Source organism: Zingiber officinale, chromosome 10B, assembly GCF_018446385.1.
Source record: "Zingiber officinale cultivar Zhangliang chromosome 10B, Zo_v1.1, whole genome shotgun sequence".
Taxonomy (NCBI): domain Eukaryota; kingdom Viridiplantae; phylum Streptophyta; class Magnoliopsida; order Zingiberales; family Zingiberaceae; genus Zingiber; species Zingiber officinale.
Genome location: NC_056005.1, coordinates 88,163,178 through 88,174,221, shown reverse-complemented (window position 1 = coordinate 88,174,221; position 11,044 = coordinate 88,163,178). Strand labels below are relative to the sequence as shown.

Here is an 11,044-nt window from a genome sequence, read left to right as displayed (position 1 = left end):
TTTAAGATAATCTCAGATGAGGCAACTTCAGGATTCTCTATCAGATTCATTTCTGGATCTTCCTCGAGCATCTCCTGGTCATCTTCAGACTCTTCAGGCTCTTCTTCACCCATATGGTGAAGTAGTTCCTTACACAATATTGAATATGTGACACGTCCTTCATGACGCTCTCATACATAGTCTGCTATTATCCTAGGATACTCTGGCAATTAATGCATCAATGCCCAGATCCTATAACTGTCCAGGACTAGAAACTCTTCTTGCTCAAGTTTCCAAAATAGTCTATCCAGCCGTCTAACATGTCCGTCGACTCCATAAGCAGACTTATACTCTATCTCCTGAATCTCCTCTCGGAGCTGGTTTCGCCACACTTCACGACGAGTCAATGTGGTAATCATCCGTGCCATCTAAAAAATTGAATTTAAATAAGTCAGTACAAAGCCGACTAACTAGTACAAAACCAGTTTAATTCAATTTATACAGGCATACCATCATTATAAATCAAGAAAAATAAATCTTCTCGATTTTTAGAAGTTTAAGTCGACTGACCCATTAGACCGGACAATCAGGAGTCCGGATGTTAAACTTAGTCTATTGTCCTTATTAGAATTAATCTAATTGGACCTATGTTCTGTTATCGTTTAAGCCCATTTAAGTCAACGTCAGACATATTGATTAAACTTAGGTTTGTTTGATTCGTCCAATTGTCCATTGGTTTAAGTCTGACTCATTAGAACAAATCTAATATTTCTGATCAATTCTGATACAACGGAACTAATCCGATCATATTTGATCAGCCCAACTTATGTAATCAAGATCACCCTAATTAATTCAATAATAAACCGAGCTAGTTAAACCAATAAATAATTTGAACCAGCTTTAGGTATCATTGAATCAATTTGGTCTGCTTAAATCAATTAATAATTTAAACTAGACATGGGTTTGATCGACCAAGTTGGTCTAGCTCCATTTTTAATAAATTGAACTATAAATTAATTAAATATTTCTTTATTAATTAATAATACATTTCTATATGTATTTAATTAATTAATAAAAATATTTAATTAAATTTTTTTTTGTTAGGCCACTGCTGCATGTTAATTAAACTTTAAACAAGTGGTGTATAACATGCAAGCAACTTATACACGTGTAGAGAAAAAAATACATGAACTGTGCTTCACTGTTCATTCGTTTTTTTCAAATCGGGAATCGATTCATGAATCGATTCAGCCAGTTTTTTTTTCTTACTGTGATTCGGAAAAAAAGGACTTACTGTACCTTACGATTTTGAATCGATTGAAATTCATTTCAATCGATTCAATTAAATCGAATCGATTAATGAATTGATTCATGCATATTTTTTTTCTCTGTTACGATTTTGAATCGATTGGAATACAATTTCAATCGATTCATTCCAATTGAATCGATTGATTAATCGATTCAATTGATAAAAAGTATCGTCTTCTTCGTGATAGAAGAAGAAAAACGCGAGCTTTTTCGCGTCGATTTTCATGCTTTCAAAACTATGCATGCTCTAATACCATTGTGTGTAGTTTTGAGAGCATGAAACTAAACCTAAATAAAGCGGTAACCACTCACAGTGATCTCCCGAAGAACCGCAACCGAAGTTGCAGATCGATGAAGAGATTGTCGCTGTCGGAAGCGCGATCACGGAGCTACCGGAAAGCGCTTCAAGGTTCATGAGCCAAATCTCAACCTACGGATGTTCTCCCTTTGCTCGCACACGATCACCTCCGCTGCTCCTTTGATAACCTCGATCGCTTGCTCGCTTTTCACCTCCCGATCGGATCTGTGCTTGGACGCACCTTAAATAAGAAGGCTGAGGAAGACGAAGGGGAAAGGACACCCCTTCGTCTCCCTGGCGTTTGCAGCAGCGAAAGGGACGAATCCTTTCGTCTCCAGTAACACCTAAACGTCCAACAATAAGTATATTAGAAAGTTTATTTTCTATATTAGAATTTCACAAATTTAGATACACCGGACTAAGAAAGGAGCCAAGTAAGGACATCGCCCTAAAAGTAAAAAGGGATGAACTAAACTCCGAAGCTTATCTCAATGAAGAAGAAGCTTTTCGAGTAAGAAAGTTTTAAAAAATTTCAAAATCTAACACTTTTAACAAGAGACATGAAACACAACATTTTCAGAGTAAAAGGAAGGTTCAGTGCTATAACTACCGAGAATGACATATTAAAGATAACTATCCAAAGCTGAAAAGCAAAGGAAAGGACAAAAGGCCAAGCAGATCCAACCACAAGAACCTAAAAGCAACGTGAGACAACTCCTCATCGAAGTCTAAGCTAGAAGAATACGCTGGGTTAGCACTGATGGTGAATCACCAAGAAGATAACAAAAGCTCATCCAAAATAAGCATCAATGAAGGGAAAGTTACGTTGGAAGAAAGCAACGATGAAGGGGAAGCATCAGACTATGATAACAACACGGTAAGTGAGATAGGTTCCTTACCACCCGAAAAATTATATGAGTTCATAAAAATACTTTATAGAAGTTTGTACAAATTAAAAATAAAGTATGCACTATTAAAAAAAAGAAAATATTGAATTAAAGGTTATCTTAGCAAAAGTATATTTATTAGAAGATTATGATAAACTGAAAATTAAAAATGACAAATTAAAGGATGAAATAAAAATATTAGAAAAGAACTAAGTCTGTTTAAATGTTTTGAATTTTAGAATTTTTCAAAGGCTTAATTGGTATTTTAGATTTCACATGGGTCAAATTTAAAAAGTAACATGAAAGTATATGATAAGAAAATATTTAATTAATCTAGTACGTAAAATCTATATTGAATTCCTAAATCTTCTAAAATGTTAAATTATTTTTATATACATGCTTAAATTGAATTTGTATTAATTATTGATATGTTTGGTATAATTAATTTATACCTATTGTTATGTTTTCTATTGATTTTTTTTTCGTGATGCACAAATGGATTATCTGTTAGTATAAAAAATTTTAAAATTTTTTATCAATAATTAATTTTTTATATTTTTTTATAAAAAGTTAAATTTTAAAATTAAATTTTAAAAAACTTATTCATCAATGATAAAATATTATGTTCTCTATTTCTAAAAAAAGGACTTAACATTTTTTAACATTATCTGAATTACTATGAATTCTTTTACTGAAAATAATATTTTTATAATTAAAATTTTTTAAAACTTTATTTATGAAATTTTTAATTTTTTGGATAAAAATTATATTTTATATACTAAAAAAATTAGTAATAATTTTAGATAACAAAATATATTTTGAGCCTTTAATTTCGAAAATGATTGTTTCTGTCCAAAATATTTATTATAATTGAAATGTTAACGTATTTTTTATAAAAAAATTTATTCTAGTCTGAACGCTTCTGACAAATATTTTTATGATTTTTCACGACTTAAAAATAATTTTTAAAATTATTTATGCCAAAAATAAGAAATATTTCTTAAAAATTATTTTCTAGGAAAATTTATTTTGGTAAAAATACAGAAATTTAAATATTATGCAAACAAACCCCCTAAAACTTTCTCATATTTTCTATCATTATTTTTATTTTTTTCCTATTTTTTGTTGTGATCAAAAAGGGATAATAATTAGATATTAAGTTTAGGGGAGGTTTTATTTTTTATTTTAAATTTTTATGTTCATTTGCAATTAAAATAAATCTGTTTAAATTGTAATATTTAAGTTATATATATTTTTTTACTTATTTATTTAACCTTAATCTTACTCGGGTTGTTGCTCATCAAAACAGGAGAAATTATAAGTACCCCAGGTTGATTTTAATGTGATCAACCAAGTTAAATTAAGTCCTGTATTGTTTTGATGTTTGTGTCTAAGTGTATAGAAACTTGGGAACATGAGAAGTCGAGCGGAAGACGTGGTGTGCAAAAAGGATGGCACGAGAAACAAGTCGATGGGCTAGGTGCATCATAGGGATGAGAAATTATGAAAGAGTACACTGGTGGAAAAGAAAAAACGCACACGACACATCCGAGGGACGAGAAGCCAGGGAGGAAGCATGCTCGAGGCGAAGGCTAGAGTTGGAATTGTGTGAGCTCAATTCTAGATAGTCGGAGCATCACCTAAGTGAGCATGAGAAAAGGATGGTTCAAATAAACATTGCTCAAGGTGCCTCCAATGGCTTAGAGGTGCCTCAAACTTCGACAACAAAGCTGCCACATTCAAGACCTGAGGCGCCTCCTATGTGCCTGAGGCGCCTCTAATGTGCCTAAGGCACCTCGAAAGAAAAGGCGCGAATGTGTCTTGAGTAAGCACGAAGGCGCCTTAAGAACAATCATGATGGCACCTTCAAACACATTGAAGGCATCTCCAACTAGTCAGAATTATTGACTAGCCATTAAAATATGGATAAAATTTTATCAACTTGGAGGCACCCTGAATGGCTTTAGAGGCACCTCCAAACAATGATAACTTTTTCTAGGAGACTGTAAAATGCCCTCTGTAGTTAGGAAATATTTAACAATGTACTACTTTTCTTAGCTATTTCTGAGCTTTCAAAGACTGTAAGAGTCTACTCCACCTTTATGAATGAGATCTTAGTGAGCTTTAAATTGCCTTGGATTTAAAATCACCTAAGTTATAACCAAGACAATTCCTTAACCTTCTTATTTTTAGTTATTAATTTTGTATTAATTATTTATGCTCAATTAATATTGTATCCTTGTTAAGTTAGAAAGCAAGAGATTCTTCTAATTTATTTTCAGAATTATTCACCCTCCTCCTCTAGCCAGTCTCACCTGGTCCTACATTGCCTTGTCTTTTCAGGCCCAAACTCTTCCAAACTTGGACATAGCTAAGGTCGAGATCCTTCAGGCTAAGGTAGGAGACTCCTCTTCGTACAAGGGCTAAGTGAGGACCGTAGAGTCTTGTCCTTTTCAAAGCCCAAACTCCCCTAACTTAGGTATAGTCAGGGTCGAGATCCTCCAAGCTGTGGTAGCAAACTCCCCTTCATACATAGGTCGAGTGAATATTGTATCACCTTGTCTTTTTCAGGGACCAAACTTCCCTGCACTTAGACATAGTCAGGGTTGAGATCCTCCAGGTTACAGTACCAAACTCCCCTTCGTACAAGGGAGCCAATATCATATCTCCTTATCCTTTTCAAAGTTGAATCTCCCTCAGACTCAAACATAGTCAGAGTTGAGATCCTACAGGCTGCGATAGCGGACCCCCTTTCGTACAAGAGTCGAACGAGTACCATATAGCCTTATCATTTTCAAGGCCCAAAATCTCCTGGACTCAGACATAGTCGTAGTCGGGATTCTCCAGGCTGCTGTAGAGGACTTCCCTTTATACAATGGTCGAGTGAGTACCGTATCGTCTTGTCTTTTTCAGGGCCCAAACTCTTTCAAACTCAGACATAGTCGAGAGTGAGATCCTACAAGTTGCGGTAGTGGATTCCCCTTCATACAAGGGTCAAGCGAGTATTGTATCGTCTTATCCTTTTTAGGGCCCACTCTTTTCCTGACTCAAACATAGTTGGGGTTGAACTCATATATGCATGTAAGCCTCTCCTAAGTAAGATGACAATAAACCTTTCCTCGAATCCATAAACACTTGAGAGTCACGGATTAAGCACAATGTTATATCATACTAGTAAGCCTCCTCTGAGCATGATGCCGACAAGCTTCTCCCAAATTCCGCGGGCACTTAGGAGTCACAGATCGAGCACAATGTTATCCATGCCAGTAGGCCTCCCTTGAGCACAATGTTGATAAGCCTCTCCCCGACTCTGCGGACACTTAGGAGTCATGGATCGAGCACGATGTTATCCATGTCGGTAAGCCTCCCCTAAGCATGGTGTCAGTAAGCCTCTCTCTGACTTCACGGACACGTAGGAGTCACATATTGAGCATGATGCTATCTATGTTGGTAAGCCTCCTCAGACCACAATATCAGTAAGCCTCTCCTTGACTCCATGGACACTTAGGAGTTGCGGATCGAGCATGATGTTATCTATGTTGATAAGTCTCTCCCCGACTTCGTGAACACTTGGGAGTTATGGATCGAGCACGATACTACTAATGTCGGCAAGCCTCTATCCCCGACTTCTTAGTCAGAGGACAATACCTTACGACAGGCTTGCCAACTCTTTCATGACTCCTCAGTCGAAAGTATCAACCTTACAATAGGCTCCTCAACTCTATCTCTGACTCCTCAGTCAGAGGACAAAGCCTTACGACAAGCTCGTAGCCGTACAATAGGCTCGTAGCCTTACGATAGGCTCACAACCTTACAACAGGGTCGTCAACTCTATCGTCGACTCCTCAGTCGAAGGACACGACCTTTTGATAGGCTAGCAGACTCTTTCCCGACTCCTCAACTGGAAGTCATCAGCCTTACGACAGGCTCGTCGACTCTTTCCTGACTTCTTAGCTGGAAGTCATTAGCCTTATGAAAGGCACGTCGACTTTTTTCTGACTCCTCGATCAAAAGTCAACCGTATGACAGTTTCGTCAACTCTTTCCCAACTTCTTAGTCAGAAGTATCAGCCTTATGGCAGGTTTGTCAACTCTTTCTCGACTCCTCAGTCGAAGGACATAACTTTATGACAGGCTCGTAACCTTACCAACTCTTTCCCAACAACTCAATTGGAGGACACAATCTTACGATAGGCTTGCAACAGTACAACAAGCTCGTCAACTCTTTCCTGACTCCTTAGTCGGGAGTGATTCATCCTTACAATAGGCTTGATAATTATTTCACTTATACTGTCATAACACAATAGTCTAGTTAGTTGGACTCATGTCTTCTTCATCTAGACTTAAATGAGAGGCTTGTGACGAGGAGGTATAAATATGCTCCACGTGGACGAGGATTTTTTTTTGGTCTTTTCCTTCTTTTCTCCCCTTTTTAGGATTAGAATTGAGGGAATGAGAGGGAATTCTAGAAAAAAGGATCCCTTTTCTCTCTCTCTCTCCCAGGTCATCTCCTTGAGGATCTCTCTTCCTCTCATGCTCTCTCTCTCTCTCCCCCTTTGGTCTCTCCTGCTGAGCCCCTCTCTCTCTCCCTCTAACATTTTACCATGTTGAGCATCTCTCTGCCCCCACGGGCTGGATCAGCTGGTTAGGTGCCTACAGATTGCCAATGAAGTCGTGGGGTCGAAGGTCGCCAGTTGCACTCGGGGATAAAACCCTGGTCTGGTGCGCCAAAAATTCCTTCGACCCCCAATCACCTATCCTGCCCAGCGTTAACCGTGATTTACTCCCTCTCGAATCTTGTGGGGCCGGGGCCAGGGGCCGCTAGGGTGGCGGTTCCACCTTTTGCCAATGTTGAGCATCTCTCTAAGCAATTACATGGTGAATACAAAGTGAATTATACTTTTGCCTTTTACTAAAGAATACTGTGTGTTCGCCACTTTCAGCAACAAGTGTTATTTTTTGTAAGGCTTTTTTGATAAAGAGGCCACTTTATCCCCTCAAAATGAACAGTTGGTTAGTACAAGATAATGTTGCCACCATGAGGTATAAGAGTCAAATCTCACTAGTAGTCGGGTGTCTGCCCTCCCTCATGCTCTATTCAACTGAGCAAGGCTAGTAGTCACCTGTCATTTATCTCTTCCATGTTGGACTGAGAACGGACTAGCAGAGACGCTAGGGGCAAGTGAATCACCTTTTTACCACTGTGCAAAGCCCCCCCCCCCCCCCCTCTCTCTCCCTCTCACGTTTCTCCTTTTGCTCATGCTCTCTCCTTTTCTTGGCATCTCTATCAACAAAAGCACACCACTGATGCCGCTATAGTCAGGCCTCAACCAAACACCTCTTTCCCACCATTACCACTTCTCGAAGCCATGTAGCATCTCCGCTGGAGCACCACCTCCTCTCCTCCCTCTTTGTCGGTCGTCGCTGGTCAATTCGTCTTTGCCGCTGATCCCTCTAGTCAAGCCTCCTTTACTGCTTTTTTTCCTCATGCATGAACATCCCCTTCATTACCACAAACCTCGCAATCCCATCGCCTTCGACATGAAGTTTTCCTCCTTTGTTATGCGACGCAAAGGGCTCTACCTCTCCTCACCTTCGTTACTGACCTCGCCGGCGGGCCTGTGCCACCGAACACACGCCTCCAGCCGCCTCATGCGGGGACTCCTCTACTCACATGGTCTACCGATGAGCAACCTCCTTCGTCGCAACACTACCATTGTCGCCTCTAGCCATCACCCCCTTTCTTCCTTACCACTGGCTCAGCTACCACCTCCTCTCCTACGTCGTTAACCAGACGTCAACTCTACATCTTCCTCACACCACTGCTATCATCGTTGCTCCTCTCCTCCCATCGCCACCTTAGAAGTCAGGCTCCCTTGCCACATCAACCGAGAGGCCCTCTTAGCTACCCTTGCTGCTCATCATTGCCTTCGGCGTAGATTCAGTCGTGCCCATAGTCTTTGGCATAGATCCATCCGTTGTTGCCATATTCATCATAGATTCGATCGTGTCCACCATCTTCAGTGCAAATCCCACGGCTGCCACCATCTTCGGTGTAGATCCCACTGTTGTCATCTCCTCTAGCACAGATCTATCTCCGAGTCTTTGCAACTGCATATCCCTAATATGCTCCGCCACAAATCCCTTCGGCTTCCAAGCCCTGTTGATCTTGATTCAGTTCTTCTTCGAGTGGTCCCACTATTTGGATGCTCTGATTCACATCTCACTCTGTGTTATAAAAAGTCTCATTCCTGCAGGCCAAGATACATGTATACTTTTACATACTACATACATGCATTTATTACTGTCTATATTCATCTCCCCCATTGTAAACTGACTTGAGCGTCAGAGTGGACGAGCCAGAGCACCCCCGATCTCCATTCTAACCCTCTCTTGCGCTCTTCTACTTCTCCCAGGCTCTCAAGATGACTTGGTTCTCCTTGCAATGCTCGATGACGCACTGCTACACGCTCGATGATGCCCTTCTACAGCTCCACAGGCATCTTCAATGGTCTTATCTTCCTCGAAGTTATGGCGACTTCGTCAACATCATCGACACCTCATTGGTGGCCCCCGTGGATAGAGGTTCTTTCTTTATCTTTCCCAACAATCTCCAAGGAGTAAGAGCGTCAACAGGTTCGATGACTAATGGTTTAACCATCCATGGTATATTATCCGAAACATCGTAGTTACTACAACAATTGCTACAACATAAATATTTTTGAATAGAACAAGTTTGAGTTGTAGCAGCTATGGTTTCATAACCGTAGTTACTACAATAATTGTTATAATGTGAATGTTGTTGAATAGAATAAGTTTGAGGCACAACTACGATTTCATAACTATATTATAGCAGCTACAAAACCGTAGCTAATTCAACATGAATGCTTTTAAACATGTTAAGTATGTGTTGTAGCATGTATAAAACTGTAGTTGTTATAAATATTATTGTAATAGCTATGGTTTCATAGCGGCTACAAATATTGTAGCAGTTATAGTTTCGTAACCGCTATAATGTAGACTTGTGATGTTTATACAATTAGCTAACAAGTATAAGATTTAATACAATGTGATAAAAAATTTTAATATTGATGACTGTTGTGTAATTTTATAGGGACTCATAGGGTGAGACACTTTGATAAAAATAAGAAAAATAATAAAAAAAGGTGTGTCCCTTTAATGATAAGTCATAATAAAAAACGATCCTTTTTTAATTATTGCCTAAGAAATAATATCTAAATATATGAAAGATAGGAAAAGAAAATAAAAGAAAAAACATTAAGAGGGATAAAGCCACTAGTGATAGTCCTCCCCCAAACTAAGCATCATTGGTTATTATCTTCATCATTTATAAAATAGTAGGTAGTAAATTAAAATATTCTATTTTGTTTAACCATCAAAGCAAGTTTGTCTCAAGTTTTCATTTTGATTCTAGAAAAAAAGTAGATCCGTTACCTTAATGACTTCTTTAGTATTGGTCCCATGGATATAAAGGGAGATTTATGTAGGTACACAGGTCATAGGTACATGGCGGGGTAAACCCCAAGTCGTCAATTCTTGAGAATCGATCCCTGACCATTACATCAGAGATATTATGCGCCCATCGTTTATACTACACCCTGGGGACTTCCATTTTGATTCTAGAACTTCTACAAATAGTGTAACTATTTCCAAAAAGCGAAGGAAAAAACAACTATTTTTATTTGTTGCTCGATGAAGATGATATGTTGACGCTAACATTGGCTCTAACACCTTGCAAATATGTACGATTCATACTCGACCAATATGATATGATAGAAGAAAAGAAGAAACTTATCCTTTACTAATGAGTTTTTATCGCCTTTTGCCCTTCTTAATTACTATAGCAATCTTTCTTCGAGAATTTTTAAGACTATACCATGTGATTTGAGAGAGATCTACTGGTCTATAAAAAAACTGGATTAGGAAATGGTCCATTTTCAATTATGGCTAAATTGTAATTATAATTCGATTGTAATTAGTTACGATCTCTTCTTAAGTTCATCGTCCCCATTAGATTATAGTTTGCGTCAAAACGGTCGACCGGAGGCCGCCCGAAGGTCGCTGGAAGTGGGCAAGTGTCTAGATTGTCGGGCGCTGAACAAGGGGCGGCCTCCGGCCACTCACTCTGACCCAAACTATAACCTGTTGGGAACGATGAACCCATGAAGAGATCACAACTAATTACGGTCGGATCGTAACATAATTAAGAATGGATCATCCCCTGATTCACTTTTTTATGAACCAGAAAATCTAGTATCATGATTTAAAAAGAATATAAATTACGGGGACTTGTTTTTTACATTTGCGTCATATAAAAAGGGAGGTCCTCTCCTTCATGCAGGTACGCTCTCTCGCACATTTACACTTGTCTTTTACTTTCCTTCTTCTTCGTACATTGTTCTTCTGAGAAAAAAAATACTTGACTATCGGAGGGTCTGCTCCGGAGACTTTTCCCCTGGTTTTTGGCCTCTAACGTCCATATGCAGGTACCACTGGCTCAGTCATCGTCTTTCGTCAGCACCAAGTGGGAGTCCATTTTTGGAATCGTATAC

General features: G+C 38.8%; 1 non-coding gene across 1 annotated transcript; it reads left to right on the top strand.

Moving 5' to 3' along the window:
- The first annotated feature begins 7,340 nt into the window (after positions 1 to 7,340).
- On the top strand, positions 7,341 to 7,457 carry LOC122030751. The gene has a single exon (XR_006125590.1). It is a non-coding gene; the product is annotated as a U5 spliceosomal RNA (small nuclear RNA).
- Positions 7,458 to 11,044: the final 3,587 nt, after the last annotated feature.